This window comes from Salmo salar, chromosome ssa01 (genome assembly GCF_905237065.1).
Source record: "Salmo salar chromosome ssa01, Ssal_v3.1, whole genome shotgun sequence".
Taxonomy (NCBI): Eukaryota; Metazoa; Chordata; class Actinopteri; order Salmoniformes; family Salmonidae; genus Salmo; species Salmo salar.
The window spans coordinates 116,856,373-116,875,180 of record NC_059442.1 but is presented as its reverse complement, the minus strand read 5'-3'; the positions used below and the strand labels follow the sequence as shown (position 1 = coordinate 116,875,180).

At 41.7% G+C, this 18,808-nt stretch overlaps 1 pseudogene; it reads right to left on the bottom strand.

Annotated features, from left to right (window-relative positions):
- Positions 1-18,808, bottom strand: part of LOC123724407 (carbohydrate sulfotransferase 15-like) — a 96,127-nt pseudogene that overhangs the window by 59,563 nt on the left and 17,756 nt on the right.

The following is an 18,808-nucleotide window of genomic DNA, read 5'->3' as shown; positions in this document are numbered from 1 at the left end:
GGCTTTATCAACACACTGGCTTTATCAATACTGTGGCTTTATCAACACACTGGCTTCATCAACACACTGGCTTTATCAACACACTGGCTTTATCAACACACTGGCTTTATCAACACACTGGCTTTATCAACACACTGGCATTATCAACACAATGGCTTCATCAACACATGGCTTTATCAACATATGGCTTTATCAACACACTGGCTTTATCAACATACTGGCTTTATCAACACACTGCACACTGGCTTTATCAACACACTGGCTTTATTAACACACTGGCTTCATCAACAAATGGCTTTATCAACATATGGCTTTATCAACACATGGCTTCATCAACACACTGGCTTTATCAACTCACTTGCTTTAGCAACACACTGGCTTCATCAACACACTGGCTTCATCAACACACTGGCTTTATCAACACAGTGGCTTTATCAACACATGGCTTCATCAACACACTGGCTTCATCAACAGACTGGCTTTATCAACACACTGGCTTTATCAACACACTGGCTTTACAACACATGACTTTATCAACACACTGGCTTCATCAACACATGGCTTTATCAACATATGGCTTTATCAACACATGGCTTCATCAACACACTGGCTTTATCAACACACTGGCTTTATCAACACAGTGGCTTTATCAACACATGGCTTCATCAACACACTGGCTTCATCAACAGACTGGCTTTATCAACACACTGGCTTTATCAACACACTGGCTTTACAACACATGACTTTATCAACACACTGGCTTCATCAACACATGGCTTTATCAACATATGGCTTTATCAACACATGGCTTCATCAACACACTGGCTTTATCAACACACTGGCTTCACCAACACATGGCTATATCAACATATGGCTTCATCAACACACTGGCTTTATCAACAAACTGGCTTTATCAACACACTGGCTTCATCAACACATGGCTTTATCAACACACTGGCTTCATCAACACACAGGGCTTTATCAACACACAGGGCTTTATCAACACACATGGCTTTATCAACACACTGGCTTCATCAACACACTGGCTTCATCAACACATGGCTTTATCAACACATGGCTTTATAAACACACTGGCTTTATCAACATACTGGCTTTATCAACACACTGCACACTGGCTTTATCAACACATTGGCTTTATCAACACACTGGCTTCATCAACACACTGGCTTTATCAACACACTGGCTTTATCAACACACTGGCTTTATCAACACATGGCTTTATCAACACATGGCTTCATCAACACACTGGCTTCATCAACACACTGGCTTCATCAAGACACTGGCTTTATCAACACACTGGCTTTATCAACACATGGCTTTATCAACACACTGGCGTTATCAACACAATGGCTTCATCAACACATGGCTTTATCAACATATGGCTTTATCAACACACTGGCTTTATCAACATACTGGCTTTATCAACACACTGCACACTGGCTTTATCAACACACTGGCTTTATCAACACACTGGCTTCATCAACACACTGGCTTCATCAACACACTGGCTTCATCAACACACTGGCTTCATCAACACACTGGCTTTATCAACACAATGGCTTCATCAACACACTGGCTTTATCAACACACTGGCTTTATCAACACACTGGCTTCATCAACACACTGGCTTCATCAACACATGGCTTTATCAACTCACTGGCTTTATCAACACACTGGCTTCATCAACACACTGGCTTCATCAACACACTGGCTTTATCAACACACTGGCTTTATCAACTCACTGGCTTCATCAACACACTGGCTTCATCAACACACTGGCTTTATCAACACACTGGCTTTATCAACACACTGGCTTTATCTACACAGTGGCTTTATCAACTCACTGGCTTCATCAACACACTGGCTTCATCAACACACTGGCTTTATCAACACACTGTCTTTATCAACACACTGGCTTTATCTACACAGTGGCTTCATGAACACACTGGCTTTATCAACACATGGCTTTATCAACACACTGGCTTTATCAACACACTGGCTTCACCAACACATGGCTATATCAACATATGGCTTCATCAACACACTGGCTTTATCAACAAACTGGCTTTATCAACACACTGGCTTTATTAACACATGGCTTTATCAACACATTGGCTTTATCAACACACTGGCTTCATCAACACATGGCTTTATCAACACACTGGCTTCATCAACACACAGGGCTTTATCAACACACAGGGCTTTATCAACACACATGGCTTTATCAACACACTGGCTTTATCAACACACTGGCTTCATCAACACATGGCTTTATCAACACATGGCTTTCTCAACACACTGGCTTTATCAACATACTGGCTTTATCAACACACTGCACACTGGCTTTATCAACACATTGGCTTTATCAACACACTGGCTTTATCAACACACTGGCTTTATCAACACACTGGCTTTATCAACACACTGGCTTTATCAACACATGGCTTTATCAACACATGGCTTCATCAACACACTGGCTTCATCAACACATGGCTATATCAACATATGGCTTTATCAACACACTGGCTTTATCAACACATGGCTTTATCAACACACTGGCGTTATCAACACAATGGCTTCATCAACACATGGCTTTATCAACATATGGCTTTATCAACACACTGGCTTTATCAACATACTGGCTTTATCAACACACTGCACACTGGCTTTATCAACACACTGGCTTCATCAACACACTGGCTTCATCAACACACTGGCTTCATCAACACACTGGCTTCATCAACACAATGGCTTCATCAACACACTGGCTTTATCAACACACTGGCTTTATCAACATACTGGCTTTATCAACACACTGCACACTGGCTTTAACAACACATTGGCTTTATCAACACACTGGCTTCATCAACACACTGGCTTTATCAACACACTGGCTTTATCAACACACTGGCTTTATCAACACACTGGCTTTATCAACACACTGGCATTATCAACACAATGGCTTCATCAACACTTGGCTTTATCAACATATGGCTTTATCAACACACTGGCTTTATCAACATACTGGCTTTATCAACACACTGCACACTGGCTTTATCAACACACTGGCATTATTAACACACTGGCTTCATCAACAAATGGCTTTATCAACATATGGCTTTATCAACACATGGCTTCATCAACACACTGGCTTTATCAACTCACTGGCTTTAGCAACACACTGGCTTCATCAACACACTGGCTTCATCAACACACTGGCTTTATCAACACACTGGCTTTATCAACACATGGCTTCATCAACACACTGGCTTCATCAACAGACTGGCTTTATCAACACACTGGCTTTATCAACACACTGGCTTTACAACACATGGCTTTATCAACACACTGGCTTCATCAACACATGGCTTTATCAACATATGGCTTTATCAACACATGGCTTCATCAACACACTGGCTTTATCAACACACTGGCTTCACCAACACATGGCTTTATCAACATATGGCTTTATCAACACACTGCACACTGGCTTTATCAACACATTGGCTTTATCAACACACTGGCTTTATCAACACACTGGCTTTATCAACACACTGGCTTTATCAACACACTGGCTTTATCAACACATGGCTTTATCAACACATGGCTTCATCAACACACTGGCTTCATCAACACACTGGCTTCATCAAGACACTGGCTTTATCAACACACTGGCTTTATCAACACATGGCTTTATCAACACACTGGCGTTATCAACACAATGGCTTCATCAACACACTGGCTTTATCAACACACTGGCTTTATCAACATACTGGCTTTATCAACACACTGCACACTGGCTTCATCAACACACTGGCTTCATCAACACACTGGCTTCATCAACACACTGGCTTCATCAACACACTGGCTTTATCAACACAATGGCTTCATCAACACACTGGCTTTATCAACACACTGGCTTCATCAACACACTGGCTTCATCAACACACTGGCTTCATCAACACACTGGCTTTATCAACACACTGGCTTTATCAACACACTGGCTTCATCAACACACTGGCTTCATCAACACACTGGCTTTATCAACACACTGGCTTTATCAACTCACTGGCTTCATCAACACACTGGCTTCATCAACACACTGGCTTTATCAACACACTGGCTTTATCAACACACTGGCTTTATCTACACAGTGGCTTTATCAACTCACTGGCTTCATCAACACACTGGCTTCATCAACACACTGGCTTTATCAACACACTGGCTTTATCAACACACTGGCTTTATCAACACACTGGCTTTATCTACACAGTGGCTTCATCAACACACTGGCTTTATCAACACACTGGCTTTGTCAACACACTGGTTTTATCAACACACTGGCTTTATCAACACACTGGCATTATCAACACAATGGCTTCATCAACACATGGCTTTATCAACATATGGCTTTATCAACACACTGGCTTTATCAACATACTGGCTTTATCAACACACTGCACACTGGCTTTATCAACACACTGGCTTTATTAACACACTGGCTTCATCAACAAATGGCTTTATCAACATATGGCTTTATCAACACATGGCTTCATCAACACACTGGCTTTATCAACTCACTGGCTTTAGCAACACACTGGCTTCATCAACACACTGGCTTCATCAACACACTGGCTTTATCAACACACTGGCTTTATCAACACATGGCTTCATCAACACACTGGCTTCATCAACAGACTGGCTTTATCAACACACTGGCTTTATCAACACACTGGCTTTACAACACATGGCTTTATCAACACACTGGCTTCATCAACACATGGCTTTATCAACATATGGCTTTATCAACACATGGCTTTATCAACACATGGCTTCATCAACACACTGGCTTTATCAACACACTGGCTTTATCAACACACTGGCTTCACCAACACATGGCTTTATCAACACACTGGCTTTATCAACACACTGGCTTCACCAACACATGGCTATATCAACATATGGCTTCATCAACACACTGGCTTTATCAACAAACTGGCTTTATCAACACACTGGCTTTATTAACACATGGCTTTATCAACACATTGGCTTTATCAACACACTGGCTTCATCAACACATGGCTTTATCAACACACTGGCTTCATCAACACACAGGGCTTTACCAACACACAGGGCTTTATCAACACACATGGCTTTATCAACACACTGGCTTTATCAACACACTGGCTTCATCAACACATGGCTTTATCAACACATGGCTTTATCAACACACTGGCTTTATCAACATACTGGCTTTATCAACACACTGCACACTGGCTTTATCAACACATTGGCTTTATCAACACACTGGCTTTATCAACACACTGGCTTTATCAACACACTGGCTTTATCAACACACTGGCTTTATCAACACATGGCTTTATCAACACATGGCTTCATCAACACACTGGCTTCATCAACACACTGGCTTCATCAAGACACTGGCTTTATCAACACACTGGCTTTATCAACACATGGCTTTATCAACACACTGGCGTTATCAACACAATGGCTTCATCAACACATGGCTTTATCAACATATGGCTTTATCAACACACTGGCTTTATCAACATACTGGCTTTATCAACACACTGGCTTTATCAACACACTGGCTTCATCAACACACTGGCTTCATCAACACACTGGCTTCATCAACACACTGGCTTCATCAACACAGTGGCTTTATCAACACAATGGCTTCATCAACACACTGGCTTTATCAACACACTGGCTTTATCAACACACTGGCTTCATCAACACACTGGTTTCATCAACACATGGCTTTATCAACTCACTGGCTTTATCAACACACTGGCTTCATCAACACACTGGCTTCATCAACACACTGGCTTTATCAACACACTGGCTTTATCAACTCACTGGCTTCATCAACACACTGGCTTCATCAACACACTGGCTTTATCAACACACTGGCTTTATCAACACACTGGCTTTATCTACACAGTGGCTTTATCAACTCACTGGCTTCATCAACACACTGGCTTCATCAACACACTGGCTTTATCAACACACTGGCTTTATCAACACACTGGCTTTATCTACACACTGGCTTCATCAACACACTGGCTTTATCAACACACTGGCTTTGTCAACACACTGGTTTTATCAACACACTGGCTTTATCAACACACTGGCTTCATCAACACACTGGCTTTATCAACACACTGGCTTTATCAACACATTAGCTTTATCAACACACTGGCTTTATCAACACACTGGCTTTATCAACACATTAGCTTTATCAACACACTGGCTTTATCAACACATGGCTTTATCAACTCACTGGCTTTATCAACACATGGCTTTATCAACTAAGCACTTATGTTGTTGTTTATTGTTGTTGTTTATTTCTTTCTCTGTGTCTACTCTAAAATCTTTATCAGAATTGGCATTGGTAACAGCTTGGTAACATCTTAGTAACAACTTGTCACAACCAACTTCACATGCTGTAATAACTCTAGAGATATAAACGGATGGACAATTAGGCCTGATGGAGGAGAGAATGAAGGAGAGAGTGGAGGAGAGAGTGGAGGAGAGAATGAAGGAGAGAATGGAGGAGAGAATGGAGGAGAGGATGGAGGAGAGAGTGGAGGAGAGAATGGGGGCGAGAGTGGAGGAGAGAGTGGAGGAGAGAGGGGAGGAGAGAATGGGGGGAGAGTGGAGGAGAGAGTGGAGGAGAGAATGGAGGAGAGAATGAAGGAGAGAATGGAGGAGAGAATGAAGGAGAGAGTGGAGGAGAGAGTGGAGGAAAGAGTGGAGGAGAGAATGGGGGAGAGAGTGGAGGAGAATGGAGGAGAGAATGGAGGAGAGAATGGAGGAGAGAGTGGAGGAGAATTATCGAGAATTCTCTCTCTCTTTCAGTCTGTCTCTCACACACAGACCCCCCCACCCCACCCCCCCGGACAGTTAGATCTATGATCAGTTAGATCTATGATCTATGGTCAGTTAGATCTATGATCTATGGTCAGTCTGTTAAAACATAGAAAGCAATGGGATGTGGAGAAGGAGAAGGCTACTCACTGGCATGGCGTTGTTGAGCGTAGTGTTGTACACACAGGAGCGCATGGTGTACTCTGTCAGGCACCCTTCAAACAGCTGGAGAGACTCTGACACCTTGTCCTGGAAATCCTCCGCAGACTTATTAGTGATCCCAAAGTAGAGATAGTCGGAGTACAACCTGAGACAACAAACAACAATCAACAACATCATCAACAACAACAACAACAACACCAACACCACCAACACCATCAACAACAAGAACACCACCATCATCAACAACAATAACACCACCATCAACAACAATAACACCACCATCATCAACAACAATAACACCACCATCAACAACACCACCATCAACAACAATAACACCACCATCAACAACAATAACACCACCATCAACAACAATAACATCACCATCAACACCACCATCAACAATAACACCACCATCATCAACAACAATAACACCACCATCAACAACAATAACACCACCATCATCAACAACAATAACACCACCATCAACAACACCACCATCAACAACAATAACACCACCATCAACAACAATAACACCACCATCAACAACAATAACATCACCATCAACACCACCATCAACAATAACACCACCATCATCAACAACAATAACACCACCATCAACAACAATAACACCACCATCATCAACAACAATAACACCACCATCAACAACAATAACATCACCATCAACACCACCATCAACAATAACACCACCATCATCAACAATAACACCACCATCAACAACAACAACAACAAAGGCTGGGATTCAATCTAATCGCTGGTTGTTGACAATGCAGCTATTATTAAAGGGAATATTTAAAGGGATGGTAAATGCTGCAGATGTGTTGGCTCAATTGGAAATTGCCTTTAAAAGCCAGCGCCATATTGTCGACTATTCACGGTTGGATTGAATCCCGACCAAAGTCATTAGCATCTTATCGTCATCTCACAACTCTGGTACTATGAGAGACAACCTCTCCAAAGTACTGTAGTACTGTAGTACTGTAGCTGTAGTACTGTAGTACTGTAGCTGTAGTAATGTAGCTGTTGTACTGTAGCACTGTAGTACTGTAGCTGTACTACTGTAGTACTGTAACTGTAGTACTGTAGCTGTACTACCGTAGTACTGCAGCTGTAGTACTGTAGCTGTTGTACTGTAGCACTGTAATACTGTAGCTGTACTACTGTAGTACTGTAGCTGTAGTACTGTAGTACTGTAGCTTCAATGATTAAAACCCAAACAAACATGGCTTACAATCCGCGCCACCAAAACTCATGAGGTGCTTGGGTTTGTAAACACATTTAGTTCATTTAATTGAGCATGGCAATTCATACGGAACCCCCCCTCCCCCCCCCTCGCCGCCGCCTTCACACACACACACACACACACACACACACACACACACACACACACACACACACACACACACACACACACACACACACACACACACACACACACACACACACACACACACACACTCCCTCTACCTTCACTTGGTTGCTGTGATTTGACAGACAAAACCAATTAAAGTGAGCCTGTTGAGACATCCAGACATCCACTGAAGTGAAACTCTGTTCAGTCAGAGCAGAGACAAACTAATGTTAATTTATAGAGGACGCTGCCAGGCGTTCAGCTGTTAGCTGAAACATAATTCCTCCTTCATAACAAACAACACGTCTCAATCTGAAATACCTCTGGAATGTAGTTTGCTTTGTGTGTGTGTGTGTGTGTGTGTGTGTGTGTGTGTGTGTGTGTGTGTGTGTGTGTGTGTGTGTGTGGTGTGTGTGTGTGGTAATCTGTGCAGTGTGTTGGGCATCAACAGAGAGGTAGATGGACCAAAGCTGGACCAAAGCTAGCTGACTTGGCCCCAGAGGGAGAGATGGAGAGAATGATGGAACGATGGAGAGAAAGAGGGAGGGAGATACAGGGAGAGATGGAGACAGATAGACCCACCTCTCTACAGGGTCTCTGAGCATTACGATGAACCAAGCTTCATGCTGAAGGGTTAGTAGTAGTATTAACAGTAGTAGTAGTATTAATACTAGTAGTAGTAGTATTAATAGTAGTAGCAGTAGTAGTAGCAGTGGCAGTATTATTATTAGTAGTAGTATTGACGGTGGCAGTAGTAGTATTAATAGTAGTAGTAGTTGTAGTATTAATAGTAATAGTAGTAGCAGCAGTATTAATACTAGTGGTAGTAGTAGTAGTAGTAGCAATAGTAGTATTGATGGTAATAGTAGCAGTGGTAGTATTAATACTACTAGTAGTAGTAGTAGTATCGGTGGGTAATAGTAGTGGTATTAATAGTAGCGGTATAATTAATAGTAGTAGTATTAATAGTAGTAGTAGTAGTATTAATAGTAGTAGTAGTAGTGGTAGTAGTATTACTACTAGCGGTATTAGTGGTAGTAGTAGCAGTAGTAGTAGCAGTGGTAGTATTATTATTAGTAATAGTATTGACGGTGGTAGTAGTAGCATTACTAGTAGTAGTAGTATTAGTAGTAATAGTAGTAGTAGCAGTATTAATACTAGTGGTAGTAGTAGTAGTAGTAGTATTAATAGCGGTAGTAGTAGAATTAATACTGGTAGTAGTAGTAGTAGTAGTAGTAGTAGTAGTAGTAATAGTAGCATTGATAGTAATTGTAGTAGTGGTAGTATTAATACTAGTAGCAGTAGTAGTAGTAGTAGTAGTAGTAATAGTAGTAATAGTATCGATAGTAATAGTAGTAGTAGTAGTAGTAGCAGTAGTATTAATAGTAGTAGTAGTAGTATTAATAGTAGTGGTAGTAGCAGTAGTGGTAGTATTAATAGTTGCGGTAGTATTAATAGGGTGTGGGAGTATTAATAGTAGTGGTAGTAGTAGTAGTAGTAGTAGTAGTAGTATTAATAGTAGTAGCAGTAGTAGTGTTAATAGTAGTAGTATAATAAATGGCGGTAGTAGCAGTATTAATAGCAGTAGTAGTAGTAGTATTAGTATTAATGGTGGTAGTAGTAGTATTAACAGTAGTAGTAGTAGTAGTAGTAGTATTAATACTGGTAGCATAAGTCGCAGTGGTAGTAGTATTAATACTAGTAGTAGTAGTAGTAGTAGTAGTAGTAGTAGTAATAGTAGTAGTAGTAGTAATAGTATTATTATGGGTAGTAGTAGTAGTATTAATACGCGCGGTAGTAATGGTAGTAGTAGTAGTAGTATTAGTAGTAGTAGTAGTAGCATTAATACTTGTAGTAGTAGTATTAATAGTAGTAGTATTAATAGCAGTTGTAGTTGTAGTATTAATAGTGGTAGTTGTATTAATGGAGGTAGTAGTAGTATTAATAGTAGTAGTAGTATTGGTAGTAGAGTAGTAGTAGTAGTATTGATAGTAGCAGTAGTAGTAGTAGTAGTAGTAGTATTAATAGTAGTAGTAGTATTAATAGTAGTAGTAGTATCAATGTGGTAGTAGTAGTATTAACAGTATTAATAGTAGTAGTATTAATAGTATTAATAGTGGTAGTAGTATTAGTATTATTAATAGTAGTAGTGGCGGTAGTAGTAGTAGTAGTAGTAGTAGTAGTAGTATTAATAGTAGTAGTAGTAGTATTAATAGTATGAACAGTAGTAGTAGTAGTATTAATAGTATTAATAGTGGTAGTAGTATTAGTATTATTAATAGTAGTAGTGGCGGTAGTAGTAGTAGTAGTAGTAGTAGTAGTATTACTAGTAGTAGTAGTAGTATTAATGGTGGTATGAACAGTAGTGGTGAGTAGTAGTAGTAGTATTAATAGTATTAATAGTAGTAGTAATATTAATAGTAGTGGTAGTAGTAGTATTAATAGTATTAGTATTAGTATTAGTAGTAGTAGTAGTATTAATAGTAGTAGTAGTAGTTGTAGTAGTAGTATTAATAGTAGTAGTAGTAGTAGTAGTAGTAGTAGTAGTAGTAGTAGTAGTAGTAGTAGTAGTAGTATTAGTAGTAGTAGTATTAATAGTTGCAGTAGTAGTAGTGGTGGCAGTAGTATTAGTAGTATTAATGGTGGTAGTAGTAGTATTAATAGTAGTAGTTACAGTACCTCTCTACAGGGTCTCTGAGCATGACGATGAACCTTGCGTCAGGCTGAAGGGTGTGGATAAAGTCCTGGATGAGGAAGGGTGGCTCCACCTCCGCCTCAGTCGAGTTGTCATAGAAATACGCCCAGGCATTGTTGTCCCACATGGTGGACGCACTGGCCTCTCCTGGAACACACATACACACACACACACACACACACACACACACACACACACACACACACACACACACACACACACACACACACACACACACACACACACACCGTTTACTTATTTGCATGAACAAGACAAAGGAAGTTACATGAATACAGTGTAAACAGTTGTAGAGGTATTTGCTGAAGAGGAGAGTGCTTCTATAAAAACCTCCTCCATTAGGACATTCGATAATTAATCACAGAAAAGCATTAATGACCCTTTTTTTATTTTATTTAACTAGGCAAGTCGGTTAAGAACAAATTCTTATTTTCAATGACGGCCTACCGGGGAACAGTGGGTTAACTGCCTTTATCAAGGGGCAGAACGACAGATTTTTTACCTTGTCAGCTCAGGGGATTCAATCTTTCGGTTACTAGTCCAACGCCTAACCACTAGGCTACCTGCCCCCCCTCCCCCTCTAACCACTAGGCTACCTGCCGCCCCCCCACCGCCCCCTCTAACCACTAGGCTACCTGCCGCCCCCCTCTAACCAGTAGGCTACCTGCCGCCCCCCGCCCCCTCTAACCACTAGGCTACCTGCCGCCCCCCCCGCCCCCCCCCCCGTGCCCTAATGGCTAACAGGCATGGCTGGTCTGTTAGACAATGGGTCATAAACGGTCAGCTGAGAAGGTACACAGAGTTCATTAATATTAACAATTGACAATTGAAGGCTCGCTCATTCGGGAACAATTGCAATCAATATATATTTAGCTCATGTGTCGGGATCCTTGTTCGAAGGCGTCGTTCTGATGGAGAGTTCTCTCTCTCTCTCGGTTAGAATGGATCTTTCAAAGCGACATTCATTAATGTCGTTATAGAATGGATGTTTCGTTGGTCTTCGCGTTCGATGATATAATTTACTTAGCTGCAGACTAATAATTAATATCAAAGACTTGTTCTTATTCTGTCGGTCTCGATAGTCTAAAAGTTAACCACGTGGTGTAGTTCACTTTCAGTAGAGGAATTGGATGGTAAAACCTATTGGCCATGGAGTGGAGGCCTGGTCTGGAGAAATGTAAATCAGGGTATAGTTTTTATAGTGACCATAGAACAGGCTTGTCAAATGACGCCTGGTCCTGTATGTGTCCCTTAGACTTGGTACAGAAATACAATTCTATCACATTAACATCAGTACATAGCATCTCAATGTATTACCAAAGCTTTATCCTTATTAATACATTCTATACAACCATGTGTATGCAAGTCTCAAGGCTGAGTCTATTATATAAACAGTTTTATGGTAATATGGCTATATTGTCTCTTCTGAGTATCACAAAATTGTACCAAGCGGACCAGTTCGTAGCTGGATTCTTCACCAATCTTCCATACCTTCTCCAGAACACACCTGTCGCCGGTTCTCCAATTCTATCAGTTGGAAGAATTTCCTTTGTCTCTCTATGAAACATGTGTAAAAACTCCTCTTAGAGTTTTTACAACCCCTTCACACAGGGCCTGGGTTGGGGGAAGGTAGGTTGGGGGGATGGTACAAAGGGGAGGGGATTCAACTGTCCTCCCTGTACCCAAAGAGGCCAACGTCATGACAATGTGCTGTCATTTAATACTGTAGCGTCCTCCTCCTCCTTCAATGTGCTGTCATTTAATACTGTAGCGTTCTCCTCCTCCAATGTGCTCTCATTTAATACTGTAGCATTCTCTTCCTCCTTCAATGTGCTGTCATTTAATACTGTAGCGTCCTCCTCCTCCTCCAATGTGCTGTCATTTAATACTGTAGTGTTCTCCTCCTTCAATGTGCTGTCATTTAATACTGTAGCGTTCTCCTCCTTCAATATGCTGTAATTTAATACTGTAGCGTTCTCCTTCTTCAATGTGCTGTCATTTAATACTGTAGTGTCCTCCTCCTTCAATGTGCTGTCATTTAATACTGTAGTGTTCTCCTCCTTCAATGTGCTGTCATTTAATACTGTAGTGTTCTCCTCCTCCTTCAATGTGCTGTCATTTAATACTGTCGTGTCCTCCTCCTTCAATGTGCTGTCATTTAATACTGTAGTGTTCTCCTCCTTCAATGTGCTGTCATTTAATACTGTAGTGTTCTCCTCCTCCTTCAATGTGCTGTCATTTAATACTGTAGTGTTCTCCTCCTCCTTCAATGTGCTGTCATTTAATACTGTACTGTTCTCCTCCTCCTTCAATGTGCTGTCATTTAATACTGTAGCGTTCTCCTCCTCCTTCAATGTGCTGTCATTTAATACCGTAGCGTTCTCCTCCTTCAATGTGCTGTCATTTAATACTGTAGCGTTCTCCTCCTTCAATGTGCTGTCATTTAATACTGTAGCGTTCTCCTCCTTCAATGTGCTGTCATTTAATACTGTAGCGTTCTCCTCCTTCAATGTGCTGTCATTTAATACTGTGGTGTCTGACATAATAGTGTGTGATATTTAGATGAACTGAAAGGCAGTCAGAATGTACAAGCACATGAGAAGAATAGCAACAGTGGAAAACAATCCAAACAAGGTTATTAAAAAGAAGATTTAAATACAAATCTAGTGTTCTGAGCCTCCCCAGTGGTGCAGCGGTCTAAGGTACTGCATCGAAGAGCTTGAGGCATCACTACAGACCCGGTTCGGTTCCAGGCTGTGTCACAGCAGTCTAAAGTACTGCATCGAAGAGCTTGAGGCGTCACTACAGACCCGGGTTCGGTTCCAGGCTGTGTCACAGCGGTCTAAGGTACTGCATCGAAGAGCTTGAGGCGTCACTACAGACCCGGGTTCGGTCCCAGGCTGTGTCACAGCGGTCTAAGGTACTGCATCGAAGTGCTTGAGGCGTCACTACAGACCCGGGTTCGGTCCCAGGCTGTGTCACAGTGGTCTAAGGTACTGCATCGAAGTGCTTGAGGTGTCACTACAGACCCGGTTCGGTTCCAGGCTGTGTCACAGGGTCTAAGGTACTGCATCGAAGGAGGGAGGCATCTCCACCCCCAGAAGGATATCACTGTTGTGGTATAAAACAATGACCCCAATCACAGCACACTACAATCACAGGACACTACAATCACAGGACACTACAATCCAGCACTGGATTGGGTTGTCACTTGGGAAACCTGACAAAATGGCTGCATCATTAGGAAAGGGAAAATCTAAAAATGTGTCTTCTGCATTTAACCCAACCCCTATGAATCAGAGAGGTGTGGGGGGCTGCCTTAATCAACCTCCACAGGGGGTTCCTATTGTTGTGTTGGTATTGAAAGGTGTTTTACCTATGATGGTGTTGTGTTAGTATTAAAGGTGTTTTACCTATGATGATGTTGTGTTGATATTAAAGGTGTTTCACCTATGATGGTGTTGTGTTAGTATTAAAGGTGTTTTACCTATGATGATGTTGTGTTGATATTAAAGGTAGTTTCACCTATGATGGTGTTGTGTTGGTATTAAAGGTGTTTTACCTATGATGATGTTGTGTTGGTATTAAAGGTGTTTCACCTATGATGGTGTTGTGTTGATATTAAAGGTGTTTTACCTATGATGATGTTGTGTTGATATTAAAGGGTTTCACCTATGATGATGTTGTGTTGATATTAAAGGTGTTTTACCTATGATGATGTTGTGTTGATATTAAAGGTGTTTTACCTATGATGGTGTTGTGTTGATATTAAAGGTGTTTTACCTATGATGGTGTTGTGTTGGTATTAAAGGTGTTTTACCATTGTTGTGTTGATATTAAAGGTGTTTTACCTATGATGATGTTGTGTTGCTCTGGGGCTCGGAGTGGGCGTTTCCCATCAGGTTGTCTTGAATCTGATAGGCTGCCAGGTCAAACAGATCCAAATAGTCTTCTACTGGGTAACGGTCATGGAATCCCTCACTCAGACGGATTATACCTGGAGGGAGGGAGGAGAGGGAGGAGGAGGGAGGGGAGGAGAAAGGGGAGAGGAGGGAGGAGAGAGGAGAGAGGAGAGGGAGGGAGGGAGGGAGGAGGAGGGAGGAGGAGGAGGGAGGGAGGGAGGGAGGGAGGAGGAGGGAGGGAGGGAGGGAGGGAGGGAGGGAGGGAGGGAGGGAGAGAGAATGATAGACAAAGAATGATAGAGAGAGAGAAACAGAGAGAAACAGAAAAAAGAGAGGGAGAACGCAACGTTAGGAAAAGTCATTCATAGATACTAAAGCAGCTCAGCGGGTCTACAGTTTCAGTCCAAGTCAAAGCACTACCTGACAGGTTGAGCTTCATGTAAACCCACAGGATCAGCTTGATCTATACAGATACATCAGTCTGTTTCTAGTCAGAGTGAAGCAGAAATACCAGACTATAGCCTGAGACCAGGACCAGGTCCATCAGTCTGTTTCTAGTCAGAGTGAAACAGAAATACCAGACTATAGCCTGAGACCGACCAGGACCAGGTCCATCAGTCTGTTTCTAGTCAGAGTGAAGCAGAAATACCAGACTACAGCCTGAGAGACCAGGACCAGGTCCATCAGTCTGTTTCTGGTCAGAGTGAAGCAGAAATACCAGACTATAGCCTGAGACCAGGACCAGGACCATCAGTCTGTTTTCTAGTCAGAGTGAAACAGAAATACCAGACTATGAGCCTGAGAGCCCCATTGACCAGGTGACATATTGTTTCACTGTTATCAGCAGACTGATATGATTATACACCTAGGGGATGCGTTCCAAATGGAATCCTTTTCCCTAGGTAGTGCTACACTTTTGACAAGCACCTATTGGGAATAGGGTTTCATTTGAGGGATATACATACAGTATAACACTACAAAGTTAGTTTTCCCCAGGATTAGAGTCTGAGCTCGGAGAATTAGAGGCTTTCATACAGTATAACACTACAGTTAGTTTTCCCCAGGATTAGAGGCTGAGCTCAGAATTAGAGGCTTTGTGGTTCGACAGCATAAACCACTACCCTATTACACAATAAACACCTTGAATGTATCATCTTCAGTGTCCCTAGCTAACAACGATGGTTTCCTGATGCTCGTTTGCAGTACACAGTCTCATTAGCAGGTTGGACGTTATTGTCATGAGTCTTGTCAGTGAGCTATATCCACTAGAATGGGCCAGATGCTAACACTAAAATGGCATTACAAGAGAGAGAGAGAGAGAGAGAGAGAGAGAGAGAGAGAGAGAGAGGTTGGAGAGAGAGAGAGAGGAGTGAGAGAGAGAGAGGAGAGAAGGGAGAGAGAGAGGAGAGAGGAGAGAGAGGGAGAGGAGGGGGAGGGAGGGAGGGAGGAGGGAAGGAGGGAGGGAGGGAGGGAGGGAGGGAGGGGAGGGAGGGAGGGAGGGAGGGAGGTGGAGAGAGAGATAGAGAGAGAGAGGTGGGAAAGAGAGAGAGAGAGAGAGAGAGAGGATGAGTAGTAACCCTGTCGAAAAAGCATATCGCCATTAGCATAACAAAATGTGAATAATTTTAAAAAACATTTTTTTCAAATTATATCGTTTTATAGATACACCTCTCCTGAATCGAACCACGTTGTCCGATTTCAAAAAGGCTTTACAGCAAAAGCAAAACATTAGATTATGTTAGCCATTTTCCAACCAACCACATGACATCACAAATAACCAAAAACAGCTAAATGCAGCACTAACCTTTGACAATCTTCATCAGATGACACACCTAGGACATCATGTTACACAATACATGCAGTTCTTTTATTCGATAAAGTTCCTTATTTATATAAAAAAACAGCATTTTTACATCGGGTGCGTAACGTTGACTAACTATTATTCCCTCAAATGCATCCGATGAAACAGAGCTACAATTTACTAAATTACTATTCGAAAACATTTTTAAAATGTAATATTGTCATTCTAAGATTTATAGATGAATATCTCTTGAAAGCACCTGTAATGCCAGATTTAAAAATAACTTCTGGGTAATCACACTTGCGATAAAAGGGGATGCGATACTCAGAACAATAGGCTAGCAATAGCAATAGGCTAAGCCATCTTGGAACAATCGCATATCACATCTAGTCTTGTATACTATTGTCAATAATCCCTTACCTTTGGTTGTCTTCATCAGAAAGCACTTCCAGGATTCCCAGGTACACAACAAATGTATTTTTCGTTCGGAAAAATGACTCCTTTATGTTCCAAGAGCTTGTTCTTGTTAGCGCATCTGAAGGCTGATCCAAATGCTTCGGTCGCCACGGACAGCCATTTCGAGAAAATGCATTTTTCCCATTTAGGTTCGTTCAAACATGTCAAACGTTGTATAACATAAATCTTCCAGGGCGTTTTTCAACAAGAGAGCCAATAAGATTCGAGGGAGATGATTGCATTGTGTTTCTAAATGTTTCCGAAAGGGGAGGGTAACCAGGGCGCCAAGGCGTCATAATGGTGATGGCCCCTCTCCGTGGTGACCACGTTCCACACAGCGTCTCATTCATTCAATTTTAACAGTAGAAGGCTCAAACCAACTTTGTAGAAGACTGGGGTCATCTAGTGGAAGCAATAGGAAGTGCTCAATGTAAACCATAGCTCACGGTGTGATTAATAGGCAACGTGATGAAGTTGAGTTCGCAATTCAGAATTCCACTTCCTGTTTCCATCTGTCTCGGGGTTTTGACTGCCATATGAGTTCTAGTTATACTCACAGACACCATTCAAAACAGTTTTAGAAACTTTAAGGTGTTTTCATCCACAAGTATTAATTATATGCATATCCTAGCTTCTGAGTTTGAGTAGAGGCCGTTTAAAATGGGCACGAATTGTTTTCAAAAAGTTGTTTAAGCGCCCCCTATCCTAGGAACGCCAAGAGGATAACTAAAGACCACAATATCTCAGAGTCCTGAACCAGACCACACAACACAGATGCAGAAACACACACAGGTTTGGAGCGTGAAAGGAACAACAGTTAAATACTCAACTACAACAAAAGGTTGGGTACAAATACAGTGAGGGAAAAAGTATTTGATCCCCTGCTGATTTTGTACGTTTGCCCACTGACAAAAGAAATGATCAGTCTATAATTTTAATGGTAGGTTTATTTGAACAGTGAGAGACAGAATAACAACAAAAAATCCAGAAAAAACTTGTGTAAAAATGTTATAAAATGATTTGCGATTTTAATGGGAAATAAGTATTTGACCCTCTGCAAAACATGACTTAGTACTTGGTTGCAAAACCCTTGTTGGCAATCACAGAGGTCAGATGTTTCTTGTAGTTGGCCACCAGGTTTCCTACACATCTCGGAGGAGAGATTTTGTCCCACTCCTCTTTGCAGATCTTCTCCAAGTCATGAAGGGTTTGAGGCTGACGTTTGGCAACTCGAACCTTCAGCTTTCCTCCACAGATTGCCTATGGGATTAAGGTCTGGAGACTGGCTAGGCCACTCCAGGACCTTAATGTGCTTCTTCTTGAGCCACTCCTTTGTTGCCTTGGCAGTGTGTTTTGGGTCATTGTCATGCTTAATGTGCTTCTTCTGAGCCACTCCTTTGTTGCCTTGGCCGTGTGTTTTGGGTCATTGGGTTCATGCTGGAATACCCATCCACGACCCATTTTCAATGCCCTGGCTGAGGGAAGGAGGTTCT